This window comes from Mustelus asterias, chromosome 10 (genome assembly GCF_964213995.1).
Source record: "Mustelus asterias chromosome 10, sMusAst1.hap1.1, whole genome shotgun sequence".
In the NCBI taxonomy this organism is placed as follows: Eukaryota; Metazoa; Chordata; class Chondrichthyes; order Carcharhiniformes; family Triakidae; genus Mustelus; species Mustelus asterias.
Genome location: NC_135810.1, coordinates 52,844,369 through 52,857,222, shown reverse-complemented (window position 1 = coordinate 52,857,222; position 12,854 = coordinate 52,844,369). Strand labels below are relative to the sequence as shown.

Below are 12,854 nucleotides of genomic sequence, written 5' to 3'. Positions count from 1 at the left end.
ATGTAGTGGATCAGAATTGCCACATAGTGTGGGAGGATCTAACACCCCATGATCTGGGAGGACATCTCCTGCCAATCAAACTGAAGATCACTGGTGCACTCAATTTCTTTGTCTGAGGATCATTGCAAGCATCCAGAGGGAACCTATGCAGCATCTCAGTCCTTGGCACATAAATGTATCGAGCAGGTGACATATGCCCTCTACTGAAATTCACATGTGATGAAGCTATTCAGGCTGTTCGATTTCTGGGGTTTGCAGCGATCTCAGGATATGCTCGAGTTCAAGGTGCAGATTGCACACATATAGCTTTGAGAGCTCCATGGCAGCAGCTCTTGATGTTCATCAACAGGAAAAGGTTTCACTCACTGACCATTGGTGTGCAATCATCGGAAGGACATAGAACATGTTTCTAACAGGTACCCTGGGAGTTCCCATGATTCACATACATCCTGAGTCACTCCCAGATACTTTGCATCGAAGGGACTCAGTAATTACAGGGCTGGCTGCTTGGGGATAAGTGGTAACGAATCAAACGATGTCTCTAGACACCCACGTGTCGTCCTCAGAGTTCCTCAGTGGAGAAGTGTATCTGGCGCATAGATTGACACAATCCATCATCGAGCAGACCATTAGCACCTTAATCCAAAAACATCACTTTGAATGTTTGGACCGCTCAGGTGGGGATGGGGCTCTGCAAGAACCTGTAGAAGGTACCCCACATAATCATAGTCTACTGTGCTCTTCAAAACCTGGCGCTTCAAAGGGGGTCCCTGGCCAGAGGAAGATATGGAGAAAGTTGATAGCTTCTTAGATGATGAAGGACAGGAAGGGCTAAAATCTAAAGACAGAGATGAGAGTCAGCACCATGTGAAGATACAACCGAAGAAGTATGATGTGGAAGATGATGTAATTAAGTTGCTTGCGAGACCATTTCATGCATGGATGTCAGATTTCCTTCCCTAAAGTGGATATTAGGGAACTGGATAAATCTTTAAAACAATCAAGTGGTCACCATTACATGACTATCTTTTTATTCCAGATTTACTAACTGAACTTGTTAGTAATTTCACCAGCTGTTGTGGTGGAAAATGGACTCCTGTTCTGGTATCTGGATTACTAATTCTGTGACATTACCACTATGCTAATTTACTTTGATTGGAGGATAAATACAGAACAAATTACATTCAAAATAATGTGATGGGATCTTTTACTTTCACTTGAGAGCAGACAGGACCTTGGTTTAACATCTTATCCTGAATCTGACACCTCCGTCAATGTACTCATGCAATGCAGCATCCAGGAGTTTCAAACCAGATTTTAAGTCTAAAGTGGAATAATACGAGCTGAGTGACAGCCAAATCTATAGTCAAATCCACATAGATGTCAGTCAATCAGGCTTTGGCGAAACCATCACCTTTTCCTTGGACTTGGTTGATGGTGACTTCCTATATCGGAAGTTCAGTTATAGATTTCCAGCATCAGTCAGAATGCTGATTTAGACTCTCTCTATTACAGGGGTATAAGTATCACAGATGTGGTTGGCATATGCTGCTCTCTCTCTCAATAAAACAACGTGTTTGATCGTTCAAATACCCCTGATTGATGTGCACAACATCTGGGCTGAAACACTGCAATCTGCAGTCGATCTCGGAGTTCTCAATTCCTCGAGATTACAAATCATGAACATATTTACAGCCTTCTTCTGAGCAGCAGCATTTTTACATTTTCCTTGCTAAAACCACTGCAATACAACTTGTAGAAGCATAGCGTAGCCAGAAGTAAAATTTAGGAATATTATGAACTCGCACCGCTGAGAATATTACGTTCTGGCATCATAGTAAGCCATTAAAATGTGAAAGCATTTCCAATTATTAGCTGGTCTATGGAGCATTTTTATAGTGGCTGCTGATCCTGCAATGCCACATACCATTTATATTATTGTTAATTAATTAGCACAGCTTTATTGAAGTGGAAGGATTCTAAGAAGTGATTTTGGAATGGGAATGCATGGAAGTGGGGATCAGGAATAGGTCAGGTTAAGGGTTGTTCAATGAACCCAAGAACACAGGAGCAGGCAATTTGGCCCCTCCAGCCTGCTCTGCCATTTAACTGCATCATGGCTGACCGTCTACCTCAATCTCATCTTCCCACACTATCCCCATATTCCTTGATGTGATTGGTATCTAGAAATCTATAAACCTCAGTCTTGAACATACTCAAATGACTGAGCTTCCACAGCACTCTGAAGTACAGGGAACCAAAGGTTTACCATCCTCTGATTGAAGTAATTCCTTATTTCAACCCGAAATGGTCTACCCCTTATTCTGAGACTGTGCCGCCTGATACAGATACTAGATATCCCCTCAACCAGGAAAAATATCCTTCCTGCATCTACCTTTCAAGCCCTGTAAGAATTTCATGCACTTCCATGAGATCAAGGGCCCTATTTTACCATCTGGGAGTGTTTCAGATCTGACTTTTAGACCTGTTCTCAGGCACTCCCATACACATACTGCCCGAAAAAATATCAGCGATTCCGAATCACGCTGCACAAGCCTGTGAGCAGGGCTCAATGCGCCCACAACCCTGCAGCTCCGATCGGCGCCTCCAACTACTGACAGAATGTAGCCTTTTAGCCACATCCCTCCAGGGCCCCCCCCCACCACCCCACAGACAATGTCCCACACCCCCCCAACATTACTGACCCCCTTATCCCCCAACCCCCTGCCACCCAGACCAATCGTGGGCCCCTCCTCTCCCACTCTCCCCCCCATCGATCTCAAGCAGAGTGGCAGCGGACCCACTTTCCCCCCACCACCGATCTCAAGCAGAAGGGCAGCGAACCTCCACTTCCCCCCGACCAATCTCAGGCAGTGATCCACCCTCCCCCTTCGATCTCGGGCGGAGTGACAGCGGACCCCTCCTTACCCCCCGCCACTGATCTCAGGCAGAGTGGCAGCAGACCACCACCCCCCTACCCCCCAACACCACCGATCTCAAGCAGAGTGACAGTGGACCCACCATCCCCCCGCCCCACCAATCTCAAGCAAAGAGCTGTTAGACGCCAGGCACTTATCTCCTCACGAACCCTCACTGATGGAGCGTCCAAATCGGACTTCCATAGAGCATGTCTATTTCACGCCAATTCCAGATGGACGAACGTAGTGGTAAAGGGAGAAATGCTGGTAAAGTTCGGCATGCAGCCCATTAAGTCAACTGAAATGCATGCAAACGCATTTAAATGGCCGTCGCGCCCGGTCCCAATCGCGGCCATTTTTGGGCCTTGGTAAAGGGGGAGGCGGGGCACGGATCGTACTAACTGCCTCACGCCCGACTTTACCAAGTTTTCACGCCCGGAAACGGGCGCAATGTGATGGTAAAATCAGGCTCCAACTCTCATTCTTCTAAACTCTAGAGTACAGGCCCAGTTTCCTCAATCTTTCCTCAAAACAATCCCACCATCTCAGGAATTTGCCTGGTCAGCCTTTGTTGCACTCTCTCTATGTTAGGTATATCCTTCCTTGATAAGGAGACCAAAGCTATACATAATACTCCAGGTTTCGTCCCACCAAGGCTGTGGAAGAATTCAGGCTCCAGGCTCATCTTGGTGCCTTCCTGTTCCTGTGCTATTCTCACTACCAGGATCTGCTGTAGGATGTATAGGTGCTATATTGGTCCCAGTTACATGGCAATGATGTGGATATTGCAACTATACCACCCACCATCAACACTGAGCAGAAATTTAATTAGGTCAGCCATATAAATGCCATGGCTACTAAACCAATTCAGAGGCTGAGTATTTTGCAGTGAACCACTGACTTCCTGACTCCCCAAAGCCTAAAAAGACACAAGTCACAAGTGTAATGAAAAATATTTGACTTGCCTGGATGGGTGCAGGGACAACAAGATTCAAATCTCAATACCATCCAAGACAAAGTAGTCCATGTGACAAATAGTCTCATCCATCACTCTAAATATCCATTCCACTATTGATACCGCCAGTCCAAAGATGCGCAGCTTAAAAGGATTGGCTGAGCTAAATTGCCCCTTAGTGTCCCAAGATGTGTAGGTAAGGGGGATTAGCAGGGTAAATGTGTGGGGGTTACAGGGATAGGGTGGGGGGTGGGCCTTGATAAGATATTCTGTCAGAGTCAGTGCAGACTTGATGGGCCAAATGGCTTTTCTACACTGCAGGGATTTTATTATTCTATGAATAGGCTTCACTAAACAACTTTCCAAAATTTATTCGACAGCTCCTCTCAAACTCCCAGAAGAACAATAGCACATGGGACCACCATCTTTGAACTACACACCAATCTGACTTGCAGCTATATTACCGATCCTTCATTCTTGCTACATCAAAAACTTTGGCCCTACCTAACAATACTGTGAAAGTATACGTTCATTGCATAGACTAGTCGTTTAAGGCAAGGTGAGGAAAGGGCTGGGACCTGAATATTCAAGGGTGACCTTTCTTTTGGGCAGCAAGTTAAGAAAATGTGGAGGAGTAGCTCTTAAGTATGACATGAGTACAATGTCATAGAGGGAAAGATGGAGAATCAGTCTGGCTACAGATAAGAAATAGTAAAAGGCAGAAATGAAGCTTGAGGGAGTAGTTTACAGGCCTCCTCTATGCCCTAAAAGTGAAAGGGAGAATTAATGGGGGCTTGAAAGAAGGCTGCAGCAATAGTCATGGATGATTTTAATCTACATATAGGTTGGGCGCATCAGATGGGCAGAGGTAGCAGAAGATGAGTCCATGAAGGTTTTTTTGAGAGAGTTTCTGAGAACCAACCAGGCAGCAGGCTATATAGATCTGGTAATATGAAATAATGATGTGGAGATGCCGGCGTTGGACTGGGGTAAACACAGTAAGAAGTTTAACAACACCAGGGATCAAGTGGATCACTTGAAGAGCATAGAAGGTGTACAAGTAGAGTTAAGAAAGAAATCAGGAGGGCAAAAAGGGGACATGATTGCTTTGGCAGATAAGGCAAAGGAGAATCCAAATAGAGATTTTACAGATACATAAAGGGCAAAAGAGTAATAAGGGAGAGAGTAGGGCCTCTTAAGGATCAACAAGGTCATCTATGTAGAGATCTACAAGAGATGGGTGAGATCCGAAATGAATATTTCTCATCATTATTTACTGTTGAGAAAGGCGTGGATGCTCGGGAACTTGGGGAAATAATGATGTCTTGAGGACTGTACATATAAAGAGAAGGAAGCGCTGGAAGTCTTAAAGAGCATCAAGGTAGATAAATCCCCGGGATCTGACGAAGTGTATTACAGGACGTTGTGGGAGGCTCGGGAGGAAATTGCGGGTCCCCGAGCAGAGATATTTGAATCATTGACAGCCACAGGTGAGGTGCCTGAAGATTGCAGGGTGGTAAATGTCGTGCCTTTGTTTAAAAAGCGCTGCAGGGAAATGCCTGGGAACTACAGGCTGGTGAGCCTCACACCTGTAGTGAGTAAGTTGTTGGAAGGTATTCTGAGAGACAGGATCTATAGGCATTGAGAGATTAGGGACAGTCAGCATGGCTTTGTGAGTGGAAAATCATGTCTCACAAATTTGATTGAGTTTTTTGAAGAGGTAACCAAGGTGGATGAGGGGAGGGCAGTGCAGTTGATGTTGTCTACATGAACTTTAGCAAGGCCTTTGACAAGGTACCGCACGGTAGGTTGTTGCATAAGGTTAAACCTCATGGGATCCAGGGTGAGGTAGCTGTGATGACTTCAGCCAGGGTAATGAGGTTGGCTTGCTCGAGTATGAACTACCTGATGAGTCCTCGCCCCTTCGCTTTGGGAGAGGAGTACGGCAAGGCTGCCCCCTGTCCGACCAACTTTATTCTGTGTGCGTGGTGCCATTCCTGCGCCTCTTGCGGAGGAGGTTGTTGGGTTTGACTCTGCGCGGCCCGGACGTAGGGGTGGTCCTGTCGGCCTACGCCGATGACGTGCTCCTCATGTTCACGGACCCGGCTGACCTGCGGAGGATGCGAGAATGCCAGGTGGTGTACTCCGCCGCGTCCTCTGCCAGGATCAACTGGGCCAAGTGCTCCGGACTCCTGGTTGGTCCGTGGGAGACGGACCCCCTTCCGGAGGAGCTCAGGCCTTTCACCTGGAGCAGGACCAACCTCCTCTACCTGGGGGTCCATCTCTGCCCAGCCGAGGAATCCTGGCCGGCGAACTGGCAGGAGCTGGAGGCCAAAGTCTCCGCCCGCCTGGGTCGCTGGACAGGACTGCTCCGAGTGCTGTCCTACAGGGCACGAGTTCTCGTCATAAACCAGCTGGTCGCCTCCATGCTGTGGCACTGGCTGGTCACTTTGACCCCTCCCCCTGGCTTTGTCACCGAAATGCAGTAAGCCGTCGTGCGGTTCTTCTGGGACAACCGACTGCACTGGGTCTCTGCCGAGCTTCTGCATCTCCCGCTTGAGGAGGGCGGACAAGGTCTGGTGTGCCTCCGCACATAGGTAGCGACCTTCCCCCTCCAGACCCTGCAGAGATACCTTTACGTCGAGCCTCCTCCACGATGGCGACGTATTTTTTCCGCCAGTTGCATGGCCTCAACTACGACGTGCAGCTCCTGCATATCAACCTGGGGCGTATTCCGACCTCCTTGCGGGAGTTGCCCGTCTTTTACCAGGACCTCCTTACGGTCTGGAACGCGGTCGCCTCGCGACGCAGCTCTCCTCCGTCAGGAGTAGCGGCTCTTGTGCGAGAGCCGTTGCTCAGGAATTCGCACCTCCAGCCTTACAACTTCAGGTGGCTGGCGGAGAGGAGGGCTGCGGTCGGCGGGGTGACCAGGATCGGGGACGTGCTGGATGGCGGAGGATCGGGCTGGATGAGCCCCCACATGCTGGCTGAGCGCGCGGGGGTGGCCGTCTGGCGCGCGGCCAAAGCCATCCAAGACCTTAAGACGGTCGTGCTCGGCCCTGAGTGCGCACGCGGTCTGGAGGCGGCGCAGGCGTGCGGTGGGATCCTGCCCAAGCGTTTCCCTGCTCGGACGGAATTTCACATTGGTCCAAAGCCTAAACCTCCCCCCCCCCCCGGGTCAGGTGCCCCACTGCATGTGCTGCCTCGCGGAAATGTCCTCCGTGCCCTTTTCCACCGCGCGGAGGCGTTTCCTGTACGGGCTGCTGCTGCACACCTTTCATTACCGCGTCCTCGCCTGTCGCCCGGATACATCTTGGCGGGCCTTGTTGCCGCCAGGCGGCGGAGGTCCCCAGTGGAGGTCCCTCTACGGAGGGATCTCCCCCAATTATCTTGGGGACCTGGGGTGGAGGGTGCTGCACGCAGCAGTGCTGTACAACTGTAGGTTTTTCTGGTTCACGGGCTCCCAAGACTGCCCTTTTTGTGGCCTTGTGGAGTCCGTGGACCATGTCTATGTTCTGTGTTTGAGACTGCACACCCTTTTTGGTTTCCTCAAACACCTTTTACTGATGTTTTGTTTACACTTCAGTACCACGCTCCTGATCTACGGGCACCTGGTGCAGCGAGGGGCGGATCGGGATGCCGACCTCCTCGTGAACCTACTCCTGGGCCTGGCGAGATGCGCCATCAATAGGTCCACGCAGCGAGCGATCAACGGGCCCGTCCATCCTGACTGTCTGCCCCTCTACCGCGGCTCATTCGCGGCCAGGTGTCTCTGGAGAGGGAGCATACGGTGTCCACCGGCGCAGTTGACGCCTTCCGCGACCGCTGGGCACTGCAGGGGCTGGGGTGTATTATCGACCCTGATAATCACCTTTTGGGTTGATGTTTTAAGTTTCCTTTCGACTTTGTTTTTGGTTCGGGCTGTTCCCCCTTCTTTTTGGGGAGCTGCCCCTTTTAATTTGTCCCTAAGTTAGTTTGAGTTTGTTTATTTGGTTGGTATCGAAAGAAATACCTGATGAGTCCTCGCCCCTTCGCTTTGGGAGAGGAGTACGGCAGGGCTGCCCCTTGTCCGGCCAACTGTATTCGATTTGCGCCGAGCCATTCCTGCGCCTCTTGCGGAGGAGGTTGTCGGGTCTGACTCTGCGCGGCCCGGACGTAGGGGTGGTCCTGTCGGCTTACGCCAATGACGTGCTCCTCATGTTCACGGACCCGGCTGACCTGCGGAGGATGCGAGAATGCCAGGCGGTGTACTCCGCCGCATCCTCCGCCAGGATCAACTGGGCCAAGTGCTCCGGACTCCTGGTTGGTCCATGGGAGACGGACACCCTTCCAGAGGAGCTCAGGCCTTTCACCTGGAGCAGGACCCCGAGCGTTCCCCTAGTCTAAGTAATGGTGACCATGAAACGATAATTGATTGTTACAGAAATCCATCTGGTTCACTAACATCCTTTAGGGAAGGAAAGCTGCCTATAGGTGACTCCAGACCCACAGCATTGTTTTGGTCGCCGCACTACCAGAAGGACGTGGAGGCGTTAGAGAGAGTGCAGAGAAGGTTTACCAGGATGTTGCCTGGTATGGAGGGTTTTAGCTACGAGGAGAGATTGGGTAAACTGGGGTTGTTCTCCCTGGAAAGATGGAGAATATGGGGAGATCGAATAGAGGTGTACAAGATTATGAAGGGGATGGATAGGGTGAATGGTGGGAAGCTTTTTCCCAGATCAGAAGTGACGATCACGAGGGGTCACGGGCTCAAGGTGAGAGGGGCGAAGTATAACTCCGATATTAGAGGGATGTTTTTTACACATAGGGTGGTGGGGGCCTGGAATGCGCTGCCAAGTAGGATGGTGGAGGCAGACATGCTAACATCGTTTAAGACTTACCTGGATAGTCACATGAGCAGCCTGGGAATGGAGGGATACAAACGATTGGTCTAGTTGGACCAATGAGCAGCTCAGGCTTTGGGGGCCAAAGGGCCTGTTTCCTGTGCTGTACTGTTCTTTGTTCTTTGGAGGGATATGTCGCCATGTCACCAGCGCATTAGCCTGGGCCTCCGGATTACTACTATATCACCATCTTTGATAAGGTTTCCATTATATTTCTTACTGCTGAAGTTAACCTATTTGGCCTATTGTTCCCTGAACTTGTTCTTAAACAAGTTTTCAAATCTAGGCATCACGTTAACTGTTAAACTTATGGCACTATTCCATCTTCTAATGATATTTAATAGTGCTTCTGCTAGCTCTTCCTTAACTCTGCCCCAACCTCTCTTAATGTGTGGGGATAGAATCCATCGGCCCAGGGCTTTTATCCTGTCTTGTGTCTGGTTCATCCATTATCGCACCAATTCCTATTTAACAGAGATCAGAGTGGCTGAAAACAAGTAGCTAAATTGCTGTCATTCTGAAATCTATATAGTTCCTCTTGCGATTTGTTACATCCTTTGTTTTTGTATCAACAAATTTCAAAATTATGTCCTTTTTGACCAAATCAAAATCATTTATCTACAACAAAAATACAAGTAGAGCCAGCACTGTTCCCTGTAACATCAATTCCAAATGTTCTCTCATCAAAGCAATATTCATTTGCCTTAAATTACTTGTCCGTGAACTAACTTTCTCATTATTGGAGGACTTCAAATTATTCTGGGATTTAAAACACCAATAAAGACTATTAGAACAGAGTGGATTAACTTAAGATAAGAATCACAGACTGCTTCATATATATGTTACAGAGGTACTGTCTGCATAGTAACACATATAACCACAGTTAGATAATTCAAACATGTATTTTTGAAAGTATTATTGAACAGGCATGGATCTTGGCTAAAGGCACTGGGTTCGAAGGCATTGTGGGAAATAGGCCAGTAAAGTGAACCACATTCCTGATAACAATACACCCATAGAAGCATAGCCCTTATCAGCATGGGTACCAGACAGCTCAGTGAATGAGATATTCATTGAACAAGGACAGACTACTGATTCCAGACAGCTAATGAATAAGCCAGAGAAGAATCCAGGAAGGTGGCCATGGGAAAGTCAGGCAGAAACCGCTAGAACCTATTGTTTCCATGCTGTCAGAGAATAACTGTGATTGGCCAAGGTATATGACATTTACTAATCATGACTGATCTGTATTAATGATGATGAGCCAGAAGGCGAGTAAAATGTCTTTTGGAAGTTGTATAATTGTACTGCCGCTGTGATGTAACTTCAGAGAAGAGTTGGACTGCCCAACCCTTCTTTTCCCAGCTTGCGTTGGTAAATAAAGAAACTTCCTTCGCCAGGATACTGTGTTGCGAGTCTTTGTATTAGCTAAAGTTAAGCTCAATACTTAGCCTCTGAAAAACCCCCGAAACTAATCACTTGTTTTCTCTTGTATATAACATACTTATATTTTTCTGACAAGCTTCTTTTGAGATACTTGACTGAATACCTCTGAAAATCCATACACACTTCGTTTTTCAAAAAACTAGTAAAATTTGCCAATGCAATGTGCCTTTAACAAACCATGCTAATTCCTGAACTAATAATACGTTCTAAATCCTCATTAATTTTCCCTTGAAGTAAGGAATCGAAAGGGAGAAAAGTTTGATAAATTTGCTTTCTTGTTCACATATTGCTAGTTTGGACAAAAACCTGGCTCCTGCCAGCAACAGAAACATTACACACAACGTGCACTTTATAATCATTTTTTCAACACTATTCCTTGAGGAAGGTACAATATATTTTTGATGCTCAACATATTGCTTTCCTGACAGCTACATATGCTTCATAGTGTTCTATGAAAGTTATTCATCATTGCTCTGCTACCATTATTCCATGGACATCTGAAAGTGATTGTCCTTTGTCTGAAGTCACCAAAATAACTACTATAGTTTCATTGAGATGTCTGATTTTAGCAAATGAATAGGAAAAATGGCATGTACTTGTTGATGCTTTTCTGGAACATCTTTTGAAATTTAAAACTTACTTTTTCATGCGATGTAAACCTCGTTTATATTTACGTAAGGGCACGCATTTGTCAATTTCCAGCTCTTGCTCTGTTTCAGTTGACTCTAAGTCAAAGAGTAGAGAAATGTCAGAATTATCAATAACTATACAATTAATATGTTTTAATCTCCAAAATTGGTTGCAAACTTTACAAATTTTCATTAATTCCAACATTCCCATTAATTGGATTTTTCCACGTTTCAGCCTTCTTTAGTCTCTTCCGCATTTTACGAAAATAACGCTAAAAATAAACAAACATTTCATTTTTATTCGGACAGAATAGTAAACTAAATTCGTAATTCAGTAGTATTAATTGCCAAAGAGTGCAATTTTCATTTTGGAAAACATATTTATGAAAATATGATGATGTAGTATAAGTACACAATTTACATCTGCTGTAAAAATGCCACAATGTACCTGCAGCTGTCGATTACACATGGAAGAGCATGAGGGCTGTTATGTTAAAATGCCATGTAGAATTAGCTGATGTGGCTCTTATATGTTGCCTCGGTTAATAACTTATCGTTGCTATACCCAATGTTACGACGTGGATACAGATCAGCATTATTCCAATGACATAACAATGACATATATATGAAGAAGATCTTGAAACCTTTGATGATATAACAAGGCAATTTATTATACCAAATAATTTTGCATGGATTTTTAAAAAAAAATTAGCTTCTTGCGTCCCATCAGATCTGAGTGCGTGTGTCTGAATTTGAAGAGCTCATTTGCCAAAAGATCATTCGGTGCAGCCTTTCTGGTCACTGAAGAGTAACTCTCATTCTGCCATATGCTGTTCCTGGGCTGAATTTTCCCATTTCTTTTCCAGGTGTTGTCTCAGGCAGGAAAAACGGAGGATAGCCCACCAGCTGCCTCGCCAGGTCTTCCCACTGTATTTTCCAATAAATTAAGGGTTTTAAGAAAGTTAAGAGGCAGGATGTCATGCAAGGAGAGGTGAACCAGCAATCTCAGGTGCCGAGATCAGGGGGCCCTACACTGATCAAAAATTGGACGGTTCTCTGGCTTTCCCTTCCATCCCCTCCCTGGAAACCTTTGCCCCAGGCTTCCCTTCATATCCCTCTCTTCAGGCTTGCATTGAAGCACCGGCACCACAAAGCCGCCAAGAAAGCTGCCTGTGCCCCCACCACCCCAAAACGAAGATGTAGAGCCGATTCACAGGTGCCAGCTTGAATTCACTCAACTCCAAGTTGCCCTCGGAGGTCTGTCTGCTTGTGTCTCTTGAAACCATTCTGAGTTTAATTTGACGTGGGGGCATGATTCCAACTTATGGGCCCGATAATGATATGCAAATATATTACATTGAGATTCCGATGTTGAACACAGGAAATGTGACCAGCCACCAATGTGAGGAGGGGCAATCGCGCCCTAAATCTATGTCATTTATCACGCCTAAAGACTTCTCGCAACTCTCACCACCAAACCTGCCCAATGCAAAAGGGAGCAGAAAATCTCAGCCATCATCTTTACTACAAGCCCCAAGGGTTTCTTGTTTATTCCTCTGTCCAGTGGTGCAACTATTGTTAGGAGGCCTATAAACCACTCCCACCAGTATTTACTCACCCTTGCTATTCCTAATTTCCACCCATACTGATTCAGATAGAGCCTTTAATTTTTTTACTACCATTCTCTGCATAGATCTTACTGCCCGATGTACTATTACAGTTAAACTCTGCAAACCTTCGTGTTCCACTCCATCTTTACTTATAATCATTACACTGTTTTAAGTGAGCAAGCATGAAAACAGCAGCTGATCACTGATTGCAGCTCGTCACAGGGTGAGAACTTGGGAATTTGGTGAATGAGGGAATTGGGAGGAGGTGCTTTTTATGCAAGTAGCTACCTTAACTGAGCTTGAAAAAGCACGGAGAGTGGTAGACCAGTTTAAAATATCTCATGCTCGATGGATCAGTCACATTCCGAGAAAACAGGCAAGAGACTGGTTGTAGCATTTTGCTCACAACTTTC

The 12,854-nt window shown here is 46.6% G+C and overlaps 1 protein-coding gene across 1 annotated transcript in view; it reads right to left on the bottom strand.

The window, feature by feature from the left end:
- The window catches only part of LOC144499444 (uncharacterized), a 34,331-nt gene extending 23,404 nt beyond the window's left edge, over positions 1–10,927 (bottom strand). The window contains exon 1 of the mRNA XM_078221429.1: positions 10,843–10,927. The gene's annotated coding sequence lies outside the window, so the exon portion shown is untranslated. The remainder of the gene's footprint in view (positions 1–10,842) is intronic.
- Between the last annotated feature and the right edge of the window lie 1,927 nt (positions 10,928–12,854).